General features: G+C 52.1%; 1 long non-coding RNA gene across 2 annotated transcripts; it reads right to left on the bottom strand.

The window, feature by feature from the left end:
* Positions 1–3,895: 3,895 nt before the first annotated feature.
* LOC136305340 (uncharacterized) lies at positions 3,896–9,278 on the bottom strand. Of its 2 annotated transcripts, XR_010725280.1 has the most exons (8): positions 9,172–9,278; positions 8,247–8,643; positions 6,958–7,062; positions 6,556–6,661; positions 5,877–6,025; positions 5,156–5,265; positions 4,350–4,530; positions 3,896–4,014 (listed from the first exon to the last, which is right to left on the bottom strand). It is a non-coding gene; the product is annotated as an uncharacterized lncRNA (long non-coding RNA). The 2 variants fall into 2 exon arrangements; XR_010725279.1 differs by having other exon boundaries at positions 3,896–4,530.
* Between the last annotated feature and the right edge of the window lie 275 nt (positions 9,279–9,553).

The following is a 9,553-nucleotide window of genomic DNA, read 5'->3' as shown; positions in this document are numbered from 1 at the left end:
AGCCGGCTGCCACGCGCCCGGGCTCCTTGCCTTTTTCCCTCCCTTTCGGCCCTGAGCTGCGGGCGGGCGGCAGCGCCGCCCCCGAGCTCACAATGCGGGGCTGCCACGCGCGTCGGGGACGGGCGGGGGGGACAGCTGCACTACCGCTCTTTGCCCACACGGTGGCAGCATTGCCGCACAGATCAGGCGGGACGGGCACGGGGGACAGCTGCAGTACCGCTCTTTGCCCACAGGGTGGCAGCATTGCCGCACAGATCAGGCGGGACGGGCGGGACGGGACAGCTGCACTACCGCTCTTTGCCCACAGGGTGGCAGCATTGCCTCACAGATCAGGCGGGACGGGCGGGAGGGACAGCTGCACTACCGCTCTTTGCCCACAGGGTGGCAGCATTGCCGCACGGCTCCCCATAAATCCTCCCAAAAAAACCCCCCAAAAATCCTCCAAAAAATCCCCCAAATATCCTCCTAAAAATCCCCAAAAACTTCCCCAAAATCCCCCCCAAAATTCCCCAAAATTTCCTCCCAAAAATCCACCACAAAATCCACGAAATCCCCACAAAAATCTCCTCAAAAATCCTCCCAAATATTCCTGCAAAATTCCCCAAATATCCACAAAAAATCCTCTCAAAAATCCCCAAAAATCGCCCCAAAAATCCCCGAAAATATCCTCCCAAAAATCCCCCCCAAAATTCTCCAAACATGCTGCAAAATATCATCCAAAAATTAAAAAAAAATCCTCCCCCAAATTCCCCCTAAATCCCCCAAGAATCCCCCCAAAATCCTCCCTAAAAATCCACAGAAAGATCCTCGAAAAACACCCCCCGGGAATCCCCAAAAATATCCCCAAATTCGCCCCAAAAATCCAATCAAAATCCCCCAAAAATCCTCCCCAAAAAATTCCTAAAAATCCCCCTAAAAATCTCCCCTAAAATTCCCCAAAATTCCCCCCCAAAACACCTCCAAAAATCCCCCCCAAAAATCCTCCAAAAAATCCCGCCAGGTTCCCCCAAAAATCCTCCCAAAAACCTCCCAAAATTACACCAAAAATGCCCCCAAAAATCCCCCCAAAATCCTGGCAAAACTCCCCCAAAAATCCCCGACAAATCCCCCTAAAATCCATAAAAATCCCCCCAAAAATCCCCAAAAAAATCCTCCCAAAATTCCTGCAAAATTCCCCAAATATCCACAAAAAATCATCCCAAAAATTGCCCCTAAAATCATCAAAAAATCTCGCAAAATTCCCCAAAAATCCTCCCAAAAATCCCGCAAAACCCCCCCAACATCTCCCCAAAAAAGCCTCCAAAAATCCACAAATATACCTCCCCACTCCCACAAACTCCCCCCAAAAATCCCCAAAGAAATTCCCCTATAATCCAGAAAAATGCCCCCAAATCCTGTCGTTTTCTTCAATCCGTGTTTATTTGGTCACATTTGAAATGATGGTTCAAACCAGACGAATTCCTTCCCCTAACACATCACAAACACAGGTCATTAGAATTCAAGGAGCCTGGTTTCCTAAGGGGTCCAATTCCCATCTCCATTCCAATCCCATTGGCGTATTTTCTCTTTCTCCCTGTCTGCTGTATGTCTGCTGCGGGGGCCGGGGGGTCGTGGGGGCTTTATTTGGTGGGGTTTTTCCGTTCGCTTCCCCTAAGCCCACCCCAAAATTCAACAAAAGCAGCTCTGCCCTCGGCAAGGCAGGAAAGAACCAGCCCCGTGTGTCCAAGGAACAGCAATCAGGCCGGCATTCAGCTTTTAATGGCATTCATGGAACTGAAAACGCAGCAAATTGAACTTGACAGAGAGATGAATCCCGGCAATTAAACAAACACTTGGCAAGTTTTCCTGGGAATTCCCAAAACTCTGCGGACACGGTGCTGAACAATTCCTCATTTACTAACGTGAATTGGGTCCCTTTCCTTGGAAATGTGCCCCACCACGTCCAAAACTTCCAGTTCGGATGGAAAATTGGCACTGGCTAGAAACGTTCCCTTCCTAAAATCAGAGAGAGGAAAACCATCAAATAAAAGGAAGGAATAACACCTACATCCCAGCTTGCCTGAGAGACAAGCTCAGCAATTTCTAACGTGGAAAACTTTCCCGCCAGCCAGGAAACCGGTGGGGTTCGTGGAACGACGATTTCAAATCTGCTGCCTCTGCTCTGATTTTCAAGGGAAGGGAGAATTAAAAAGGTCAAGCCACTCCTATCCCATAGGAATGGACCGAATAATCCCTCTATTTTGTGGGAGTAACAATGCAAAGAAACTCCAATCGCACTTGGATTTGACACCGGAAACCCTCAGCAGAGTTGGCAAGTTTCAGTGGAACAAAAGAGCCACAATTCCTGCAATAACCAAAATTCACCTTGGCAAAAAGAGGAGGAGGAGGAGGAGGAGGAGGAGGACGAGGAGGAGGAGACCAGGAACACACTCCGGCTGACAGCAAGGATTTCTTGGAAAAGGCAGGAAATCAAATGGACAGTCTGTGTCCAGTTCTGGCCAGGTAATTACCCAGGAGTCAGAGAGAAAAGTGGGAACCTTGGACTGGGATGAGGCCTTCCAGGGGCTTCACTTCCTACTGGCTCTCTCCTCTTTTTGCCAACTACCTGCAAGAGGAAAAACAACAGGAGTCAAGTTCAAACACAGACAGGATGTGCTGGCTTCAGGCAGACTGCAGTGCACCTCGCAGGAATCACTGAAAGGCATGAAAGGAACCAAGGGAAATTAAAGAAGAGCTGCCACCTCCAAGGGCTTCCCAAGGCAGGCTCAGAACCCTTACCAACGATTGGCTTTAATACAACAACTCACACAAAGTCACCAACACCACACGGACACAGCACCGTTCTTTTGGAGTGGAGTTCTAGAGAAATGCGGAAGAACGGAAAAGCCTTCCTAAACCCGGAAACTCCTTGAAGAGATAGACAGGGCACAGCTGCTGACAGAGCCTTGGGATTCAGGGGGGAAAACCCCAAGTTTTCAGTCTTTAGCATCTTCCACTCTGCCATCGTTGACAGCAAACACGGCTTCAGCCTCAGGGAGACGCGGAGAACTCCGAGATTTTGCAGATCCTGCTCTCACCTCTCGCCCCATATTTTTCCTTTCTTCCAAAACGATGACAACAAGAAAAGTCAACTATTGCAGTTTTGCTTGCTTGATGTGTTTTTTGGTTTTACTTACACGTGACTTTCAGATCCCCATCCACACTCAGAATCATTCAAACCTTCGAGCACAGAGCCTCCAGGCACCGCTTATTTCTTCTGAGATTTGATTCAAGAAGACCATTTTTCAGAACCTGACATGAGATTGGCAACTAAGTTCCATTTTACAGCTCTTTCCCGTTTTAAACTGTTTCCTCAAAGCTTCCCAATTGTGCTAAGCTTAGAATTCACCCCAAGGAAGACCTGAAAAATGCCTTGCCATTTCCTTTCCTCCTCCCCCAAGCCCCATCAGGCTGGCAGAAGGCATTAGTACTGTTTCCAGAGCAGTTGGCCTCACTTGTACTGTTGGTCTGTAACGGCTGCAACAAAATACGCCCTCCTGGAAGCAGTTCAGCACTTACTGATCACTCCATGTTTTGGCACTTCCCAGCCAGGGCCTGCGGGGCCTCCTGGAGATGCAGGTCTTCGCTGACAAGGCTCCACTTGTGCAGCAGCAGCAGGAGCAGGAGCAGCAGGAGCAGCAGCAGGAGCAGCAGGAGCAGCAGCAGGATCAGCAGGATCAGCAGGAGCAGCAGGAGCAGCAGGAGCAGCAGGAGCAGCAGGAGCAGCAGCAGGAGCAGCAGCAGGAGCAGGAGCAGGAGCAGCAGGAGCAGCAGGAGCAGCAGCAGCAGCAAGAGCAGCAGGAGCAGCAGGAGCAGCAGGAGCAGCAGGAGCAGCAGGAGCAGCAGCTCCCTGCTGGAGAGGACGCTGTCGTTCACCTCATCCCCCTAAAAGCCTCAGCAGCAACAGCACGGTGTTCCTGCACAGAGCTGAGGGGGCCGAAGAACTCGGTCAGCCTGGCCAGATCTACGTTAGTCCTGCCAAGAGGAAACACAAGTGCCACGTGTTTTCCTGCGTGCTAATTAATGAGTACAGTTTCTAAGCCTTACTGTGGCAAGGGCCAGAAATGAAGGACCTAGGACTTGACAGCAGCTGTGCATCACACTTTACTTTCTTTCCCCATGTCTTCAAACACCTAAATCCTCCTGTCAGAGAAATCTCGTCCAAATTCACTACTCGACACGCAAACTGAAGGCGAAAAAAGCCATTCATCAACCAGAGACAAAGAAATCCTCCTGGCCTTAATAAAGGTCAAACTGGACAGAGGATGAAATGCAAACTGACCAAAACAAAAAACAAAACAAAGACTTACCCAATATGTTTGATGAAGGGGGCCAAAACATACAGAAACTCATTTACAAGCTGAATAGGGAGGAGGGATTGATTCTTGTTTTGTCTCTTCTCCTGGGATTGATTCTTGTTTTGTCTCTTTTCTTAGCCACAGAGTATGGAGTAAGGAAGTCATCTGACTGATCCCCTTGCTTTTCAGAAACCTGAGAAACAAAACAAAACAAAACGAAATTAACAAGCCCAACGAAACCAACCAACCAACAAGAAAACAAAACAGAGAACCACTTTGGGAAGGCAGATCCTCGCCAGCAGCTGGTCCATCACCTAGACAGGGGACCCTATTCCAGGGCACTTTTGGGGCACCTGCCTGAGCCTGTCAGGGCGCTCTGCGCAGAAGAGATTTCTGCCGGATGCAAACGTACCTGAGGGAGAGGCAAGGGGGGAGGAATGTTCTAGACAGCTCAAAGCCATTGCTGTGCCACTTCCCGTGCGGCAGGTCCCGTGACAGGACGGGATCTGAGGCTGTTTGAAACTCAAAAGGTAGAGACACCGATTCCAGGTGCCAGTTGGCTTTCTCAGTTTTTCCAGCAAGTATTTTCCAAATCACGAAGCCCCCCCAGCATCATCCCCCTCCTATCACAACCTGAAAGCATCTCGATTCTGTTTTCGAAACCCCAAGGGACACCTCAGAGTTCAGCGAGTTCTGCCCGTCTGGCCCTCGGTGCCCCCGGCTCCCTGCCTGTCACCCTTGTTTTCATACTCACTCACACAGTTATTCTAGCGTGGGCAGCAAAATTGTTCCCGTTTCTCCTGTACTTCTCTGCTCACCTTTGCTCTCAGCTGTGCAGGACCCACGGGAGGAGGCCGTGATCCCGGATCAGCTCACAGGCAGCTTTGCTGGCACGGGCAGCGCTTTGGAATATCTCCAGAATACCGCTCTGAAACAGAAAATAGGACCTGTTCTTCTACGGTCAAGATCGAACGATCTAACTCAGAATTAGCAATCGGACCGGCATCTGATCAGCTTCAAGGTGACACGAACACCAGCTGCTCTCAGCGACTCCAGGGAAGGAAAGACGCTCTCCGTTCAAAGCTACTCTCACGAGGAGTCTTCAGGCAGTGAGAGGATTTTGTCCTTTTGTCCAAGGCTTCGATACCCGAACCGCTCAGGGCGGACGCTGCCAAAGCCGAGAGCTCCCGGCACGTGAGCTTCCCTCCCGCTGAAGCGCAGTTCAGGTAACAAACGTGCTGCCTGTGGATGGAGACCCCCAAAAGAGAAAAGGCCCTGACAGCAGGCACAAAGGCACGGTGCCCACGTGAGGCTCCGTGATGGCAGCAACCTGTTCCAGTTTCAGGGGACAAGGCTGCGACCGGTTTGGACACAAGCAATTATCTCCCCCTCCACACTGACACAAAATCAACAAGGAACAGGTTTTCAAGAAGGCAAAGGCAGAGTCAGCTGCTCCTTTTTGCTTTGGCCTTGAGATCTCAAAGCCATGCAGACTTCTGTACTTTGGGGTTTTTTGGTGCTTTCTTTCCAAATTCTTACCTGGGAGCGAGCCCTCATCACACAAGAGACTGTTGAAAAGGAGAGAATGACCTCGAAAATCCTCTGGCAGTCATAAAGCCCACAGCAACGTTTGCCACGAAGCCCTTCCCCAGGACATCTGAGGATCCACTCGCAGGCTCTGCTTTGTACTGGAAGGCACAGAAATACCATCATCAGACATTTAGACGTTGCCAAAGAATACCTGCTCCTAAGAGCACAAAACTCTGGTTCCCTGGGAGTGCCAGCTCAGGCCTGACCACAGCTTCTTCTGGACTTCTCCATTTCCATTCCTATCGAATTTCATCCCTAACATCCATCAGGAACAGTCAGCCTGCAGCCCAAACATGCAGTGCAAATGGAATCGTAGAGGTTGCCGTTCCCAAGACACTTCAGTGCGACTCTAACATTACTAATCGAAACTCAGAGATGAATGTCAGCTCGCTGGGGCAGAACATTCTGTTTGTCGTGCTCGCAGAGCAATACGCAGCGCAAGTCGTTGCGCCTTAGCACTAAAAACCAACGCAGTCCCCACAGACATGGCAGTTCTAACCCCAAGAGGAAACAAAAGAAAGATGCCTCTAATTAACCACCCATGGGAGAATGAGAGTTCATTGTATTTTTATGGCTTTTTTCTATACATTTCTCAAGAATTCCTGGATCGAGAAAGCGGGACTCTTACCTCCAAATCAATACTGAAGAAAAGCTGGAAAAAACTGGTACTTTCCTCAGGTCCGAGTACTGATGTGACGGAAGGAATCTGTCTCCCTTGAGGTACATGTGCTCCTCTGTGAAGAGAAAAAGGTGGGGCATCGTGGAGGAGGACAACCTTCCCAATCCACAAGCACGGACAATAATGAATGGAAGCTGTACTGTGCAGTGTTCCAAGCTGGGAGAACAGCGCAGGAACTGCAGAAGGCCTTTGCTCTGAGGCTCAGCGTGTTGCCGGCCACCCCTCCCCTTCTCTTCCCCAGAATGAAAAGCTCAGTCAAGAGTGTCTGAGCACAAAGCAGGTGGGGAGATCACCATTCCCCAGGGCTCTGCTTTTCACCCCAGCAGTGACACACGCAGGAAGTTCCAGTACCTGGCTTCAGGATCTGCTGTGCCACACGAGCAGGGTCAGGGAGAAGGTGAACCTGAGGTGTGGCCGCCTGATTCCATTCTGCACCGCATCCCAGAGACACAGCAACTGCAAGAGCCCAGGGAGAAAAGCCTGAACTACAGCCCAGATGAACACAACAGGAGCATGGATACATGAACCAGCTTCTGGGACATTTCATAGGCCAGGCAGGTCAAATATCAGTTCTCTCAGGATTTCCGTTCCTACAAGCAAAATTCCCAAGAATTTCTAAAACACATTTCCCACTTTCTCTGTCCATGGATTGTAACAGGTGGCAACACAAAGCAGTAGAGGAGAAACAAGGGAGAGAGGATGGAAATCTTCTTTTAGCTGTCTCACCACGTGCATGCAGGTGGATGAGCGAGGCAACACCTCTCCCAGACACGTCCATGAGCTACAAGCTCTCACCTGCCAAACTGGCAACCGAGCTGAGCCTTACCTGGCTCATCTCTCGAAAGCAAGCCCCTTCCAGATGGGGTCATAAGGAAGCCAGCCGCTCTCATGTTGGAATCATGGCTGCTTAGGGCAGCTACCGTAAGACCCAGGGCGAGGAAACGGCCTCCCGTGATCCCAGGGCAAATCAGGCCAAATATTGGGAAGTCTGATGGTGGGAGGGCTGTCCAGCCCTGGCACAGCTGCCCAGGGCAGTGGTGGAGGCCCTGTCTCTGGAGGGATCAAAAGCTGTGCGGACGTGGCACCTGGGGACATGGGACAGGGTGGCACCGGGGGAATGGTTGGCACTGCCATCTCAGAGGGCTCCTCCGACCTGAAGGTTGCCTGGCAAGCCCAGGATGCCAGGAGCCAGCAGCCATTTCTCTTGGATTTCCTGCCTACAGGCATTTTAAGCCTGCTTGGCTTCACAGGTGGTTTTATGCCAAGGGCATTGCCATCATTTCTGATCTTAATTCAAGGTTTGGAAAGCTGATTTTTATGAGAACTGGTCCATTTCTTTTGATAAGCCTTAACTTGAGAGTTTCTCTGCGCACCAAAATCAGGGGGTGAACCCAACGTGGCCCCAAAGGGCCGTGAGATCCCAGCTATCCAAGGCCCAATTCTCTTGGGATTGGTTTCTTGAACCTTTTCAGGGTTCATTTAGCGAACTTAAGGGTTTGGTATAATTTCATGATGAAAACAACCAGAAACCTGTGAAAAAGAAACTGAACGAAAGCCGGCTAAAAGCATCCCCTGCTGATGACTCATTAAAACAACTCGTTCAAAAGGAGGCAGGATTGATTCAATCCTCACCAACCCACCTGGCTAAGGTCAGAGTTCTCTGCCCACCGAGGACACAGCATGCAGCAGGGACCTTTCTCCCGCTCTCCAGCACAGGCTGCCTCCCTCCACGGGCAGGGAACTGCAGCCACTCAGGGAACACCGACTTAGTCCTGGGCTGGCAACAGGAGAGGCACAAGGAATATTGTGAAGTCATTCCGATCTCAGCACTGTCCACGCCTGGGAGAAAGTGCTTCCCACACCATTCTTGGAATTGTCTTGTCTGTCCCTTCCAGCTTCGGAAGGTTTTCTGTGGGAGCTGGGATTCTCGGTGCGCTTCAGGAGCCGCAGGTGCCTAAAGCATTCCCCGGGGAACGTGCAGCTTCCCTTGTGCCTTTCAGTTCTTTATCCCAAACAGTCTCCCCAGTGCTCTACAACCTAGAAAGAAAAAAGCCAAAAGAAGGAAAACCAATTCGTTCTGACACGACGGAGGCTTGCTTATACCAACACACTTCCAGGCAAAAAACCATTTCTGACACTCTAACAAATCGACTTGATCTACTGCCTCAACTCGACGGTAAACTATTTAAACATTGCTTTGAAGGTAAACTATTTAAACATTGTTTCAAGAATTCCAGGCTTGGAAATCTCAGCCAGTGCTCAGCTTGGCTACTTCAAGGACATCCCCACCCAGGGCACCCAGCGCTCCCGGTCCAAACACCACATTCGCCACAAAGCCCATGAAAACCCTTGCACGCACAGACGGCACAAGGTTGCTGCGCGTCCTCTCCGGCGGCGGCAGCGGCTCCCGGGGACGTGACCAGCAGAGCCCGCTCCCAGCTGGCTCAGCCCGACTCGGTGCAGCCCTCAGCCAGAGCTGCGGGGAGCTGACACCGTCCCCGGGAAGCCCTGCCCGGACAACCGGGGCGTCCTCCCCGCCGCCCCCGCCGAAAGCCCCGCGCTTACCTCCGCCGCGCTGAGCTTTGAGTCAGAGAGCAGCCGCCTCCTGCTGCCGGCTGCGGGACGGGCACGGCTCGGGCCGGCTCGGCCGACTTCTTCTGCCCTAAGGCTTTTGTATTTCCCTCCATTTCCCGGGCCGGAGGGCCGCGGGGGGTGGCGTGTGGCGCGGCGGAGAGCGGCGGGAACGTGCGGAGCGAGACGGGCGGCCGGCACGGCGGGCACGGCGGGACCTCGGCAGAGAGAGGCGCCGCCGCCGCTGCCTGCCGGCGCGGGCCCGGCTCCCGCCCGCCCGCCCGCGGCGCCGCCGCCGAGCCCACAGCCCGTGGCCGCGCACCCGGACACGCCGCGGAAAATCGGCGGCCGGGCGGCGCCGTGGTCAGGGCAGGGC

The sequence above is a fragment of the Chamaea fasciata genome, unplaced genomic scaffold (assembly GCF_029207755.1).
Source record: "Chamaea fasciata isolate MVZ Bird 193981 ecotype frontalis unplaced genomic scaffold, bChaFas1.0.hap1 SCAF_370, whole genome shotgun sequence".
NCBI lineage: Eukaryota > Metazoa > Chordata > Aves > Passeriformes > Sylviidae > Chamaea > Chamaea fasciata.
Note: the sequence above shows the minus strand (reverse complement) of the source record. Positions and strands in the feature narration are given on the sequence as shown.